General features: G+C 43.1%; 1 long non-coding RNA gene across 1 annotated transcript; it reads left to right on the forward strand.

Annotated features, from left to right (window-relative positions):
* The first annotated feature begins 1,959 nt into the window (after positions 1-1,959).
* On the forward strand, positions 1,960-3,198 carry LOC119134969. The gene is made up of 5 exons (XR_005100447.1): positions 1,960-2,172; positions 2,343-2,448; positions 2,678-2,783; positions 2,919-2,980; positions 3,107-3,198. It is a non-coding gene; the product is annotated as an uncharacterized LOC119134969 (long non-coding RNA).
* Positions 3,199-4,355: the final 1,157 nt, after the last annotated feature.

Below are 4,355 nucleotides of genomic sequence, written 5' to 3' on the forward strand. Positions count from 1 at the left end.
TGGTGGGGGTGGAAGTTATGGCACAAGACCATAACGAACAAGACCAACTATTCGAGCAAGTTAGAGAGCACATTAGAAAAGCGCAGGAAAAAACAAGGCACCCAAAAACAACCTCAGGGACCACACCAACTGTACACATCGGAGATCTTGTTCTAAGACAAAATATCAGGTCTCAACAAAGAAAGGGAGGAAAATTGAACCCCAATTTTTTGGGGCCATACAAAATTGTGGCGATTGAGGGCAAGACAGCTGACCTCCAGGATGAGAATGGAGCCTTGGTCCCCAAAATAAACATTGACCACCTAAAACCATACAAAGAAAATAAACAAAGAGTGCCTCATAGGTATAAAAACAAAAAAGGAGCATCCTCCTGGATGACACAGTCACCATCCCCACCAGCCTCAGCTCCTCCAGCCACTGCTCCTCCAGCCACTGCTCCTCCAGCCTCAGCTCCTCCGACCACCGCTCCCTCTCCCAATGCTCCTCCAGCCTCAGCTCCTCCAAGCACCGCTCCCACTGCCACTGCTCCTCTAGCCTCAGCTCCTCCAGCCATTGCCACCACTGCCACTGCTCCTCTAGCCGCAGCTCCTCCAAGCACCGCTCCCACTGCCACTGCTCCTCCAGCCTCAGCTCCTCCAAGCACCGCTCCCACTGCCACTGCTCCTCTAGCCTCAGCTCCTCCAGCCATTGCCACCACTGCCACTGCTCCTCTAGCCTCAGCTCCTCCAACCACCGCTCCCTCTCCCACTGCTCCACCAGCCGCAGCTCCTCCAACCACCGCTCCCTCTCCCACTGCTCCACCAGCCGCAGCTCCTCCAACCACCGCTCCCTCTCCCACTGCTCCACCAGCCGCAGCTCCTCCAAGCACCGCTCCCACTGCCACTGCCACTGCTCCTCCAGCCTCAGCTCCTCCAAGCACCGCTCCCACTGCCACTGCTCCTCCAGCCTCAGCTCCTCCAAGCACCGCTCCCACTGCCACTGCTCCTACAGCCTCAGCTCCTCCAGCCACTGCCCCCTCTTCCACTGCTCCTTCAGCCACAGCTTCTCCAGCCACGGCTCCCTTTTCCCCTGCTCTTAATACCGCAACACCACCACGACTGTCTTTGACTTTTAGACAAACGAGGGAAAATGTGGACAAATGTAAGATGTATTCATGATAAAACTGTAAACATATTAAAACATACATTATGGATATGTGGCACATAGGTCTTGTACTCACAAAGTGTTTTATAAATGCCACTTGCTGCTATGGAATGAACCACATTTCCAATTGTATTTTGAGGTATTGTTCTGACTTATTTTTGACAGACGTTCAAGATGCCTGGAAGGGAAAGCACGTCCATGTTCTCCTATCAAAAATCGGGGCGTACAAATTGTTCTTTTGGGACATTATGAACGTTAGACCCAATTCTGAGCTGGAATCGGAGGTAAAATTATGTTTTCATATCTGAAACTTAGGTTTGTCTTAATTGGCAGCACTGTATTTTTTTGTGTGGGGGGGGGGGTAATATTTTCTGTTTCAATTTGTTTACCGTTTCAATTACAGGTTATAAACGCGTACCTCCTGTTGTTGGTGAACAAACGCAACCAAATCAGCGTGGAAAAGGTTTCCTATATAGACTCATTTGCAATGACAAATTTATGGAATGGAAAGAGCCAGAGACTCAAGGTGTGTCTGTATTAGTACTGTTTATTGAATTATATCTTGCAAAATTATCAATGAAGTTAAGAAGTTAAATGTCTTAATATTGTTGCCGGGCCAATTAGTGGCCCAACAACGTTATTAAGACATAACAATTTTATTAAAAAACTCAATTGGCATTAATTTTGTTCTTTACGCATTTTACTGAAATTATTGACAGACGTATTTTTTTCTTCTGTTTATTTTTAGATCAACCCGGTGGAATACAAACTTATTGTTGGCATTGTCAATGAGCATAAGCATTGGAAGCTGGTGGTAAAGAAAAGTTTTAATGCCACAAGAGGAGTAACATTACAGCAAAAAATATATAGTTATGTGCAAAATGTTTAATAATTCATGCATATGAATAATAAAACCTCATTTTTTGTGTTTAAAATATAGGCAATCATGCCAGGAGAAAAAAGGTCCTTACTAGTTGATCCTCTTGGTGAGTCTCAAATGGACATTAAAAAATGCCTGGAATCAACCCGGTAAGCACAGCTTCTAAAAGTCAGAGTACTATTCTGATATCAACATTTAACTGAAGATGTGCGCTTTCTTTTGAAAGTGGACTAGGTTTTTGTTTTTACCAATATAAATTATGTAATTGACGGATAAAACTTGAGATTTGTGATAATATGTACTGGCTCTTATATTTCAGGGCGTTCATGCGCAAGAAAGGGTGCAATGTTTCCAGGTGGACTTATGGCACTGTCCCCCATCCCAGGCAACAAGATTCAACATCTTGTGGTGTATTTGCTTTGAAAGTATGCATTTGATTTAGACTAGATTTACCAAACTCATATCACTCAATTATGCAAAAACTTAATCAAACATTACTAAAAACTAAAAAAACTAATTTAGAGTTCATACAACAAAGGACTAAAACAAATTATTGTCTGACAGCAGAATTTTTTGTATGATATATAGGCTAAAGATGGCAAACATTTAAAGCATTCTTTATGCACTGTAAACATCTGACATTGTCTTTTTCAGTTTGCAGAACATCTTCTTTCAAATGAAGAAATAGATTTCTCAGCAAAGGCACATGATGTAAATAGGTACAGGCTGCAAATTGCCACCACACTTCTATTAGAGACTGGTAAGTAATATGCACCCAAGAGATGTTATTGCCACCCAAAGAATGGTCCTGACTGTGCTATCAATGCTATATACAACTCAGTTAAGTTTTACACAGGGAAGTACTATAGCAATTCTTCTGTCTTTGTTTTCACAGATGATTTATCTAACTTGTGCTTTGTTTGTGGGGAAGCTACACATGACACAGACAACAGATGGGTAATTAGGTCAGGTCTTGTTAACTAATGCATGTGATGATTAAGAAATATATTGAATTACACATTCGTTGTAAATTATTGTAAATGTGCTGCATTGTATGATCTTGCTTTTTTCTTTGTTTACCAGATTCAGTGTGACGAGTGTTGCAGGTGGTTCCATCTTGTATGTGTCGGGGAGCCTCCAACCGAAGGCTCTTTTTTCTGTACAACATGTACAAATTAAAAGCTTGCTTGAAGACCATCTTGCTTTTTTTAAATTAAAATTTGTATTTTTTCATTTTATTTTATTATTATTTAAAAAAAACTTTTTTTTTTTTTTTTCTTAATAAAGTTTAAAGTTATAATTTTTGATGTATGTTATATGATTAAGAAACAAAGTTGTTTGACCAAAATAAGGCCAAAGAAATTGATAAAGTGCAGTAATAACGGTATCACTGCACAAATCATCAGAAAAAAAACAGCTGGAGTCCAGCACTCACCGTTTTCAAAATAAGGGGGGGGGGAACATATCCTCACAGGGCAGCCGTGAGGATTTGTTCCCCCCCTGTAACTTGGCCTAGGAATGAGGGAACCTGTTCAAATTTGGCACACAGCCTGAAAGGATCCCCAGGAAGACAGAAAAAAAACAGCTGGACTCCAGCACTCACCGTTCTGAAAATAAGGGGGGGGAACATATCCTCACAGGGCAGCTGTGAGGATATGTTCCCCCCCTGTAACTTGGCCTAGGAAAGAGGGAACCTGTTCAAATTTTCCACACAACCTGAAAGGATCCCCAGGAAGACAGAAAAAAAACAGCTGGACTCCAGCACTCACCGTTCTGAAAATAAGGGGGGGGAACATATCCTCACAGGGCAGCTGTGAGGATATGTTCCCCCCCTGTAACTTGGCCTAGGAAAGAGGGAACCTGTTCAAATTTTCCACACAGCCTGAAAAAATCCCCAGGAAGACAGAAAAAAAACAGCTGGACTCCAGCACTCACCGTTCTGAAAATAAGGGGGGGGGAACATATCCTCACAGGGCAGCTGTGAGGATATGTTCCCCCCCTGTAACTTGGCCTAGGAAAGAGGGAACCTGTTCAAAATTTCCACACAACCTGAAAGGATCCCCAGGAAGACAGAAAAAAAACAGCTGGACTCCAGCACTCACCGTTCTGAAAATAAGGGGGGGGGGAACATATCCTCACAGGGCAGCTGTGAGGATATGTTCCCCCCCTGTAACTTGGCCTAGGAAAGAGGGAACCTGTTCAAATTTTCCACACAGCCTGAAAGGATCCCCAGGAAGACAGAAAAAAAACAGCTGGACTCCAGCACTCACCGTTCTGAAAATAAGGGGGGGGAACATATCCTCACAGGGCAGCTGTGAGGATATGTTCCCCC

The sequence above is a fragment of the Syngnathus acus genome, chromosome 15, assembly GCF_901709675.1.
Source record: "Syngnathus acus chromosome 15, fSynAcu1.2, whole genome shotgun sequence".
Lineage (NCBI taxonomy): Eukaryota > Metazoa > Chordata > Actinopteri > Syngnathiformes > Syngnathidae > Syngnathus > Syngnathus acus.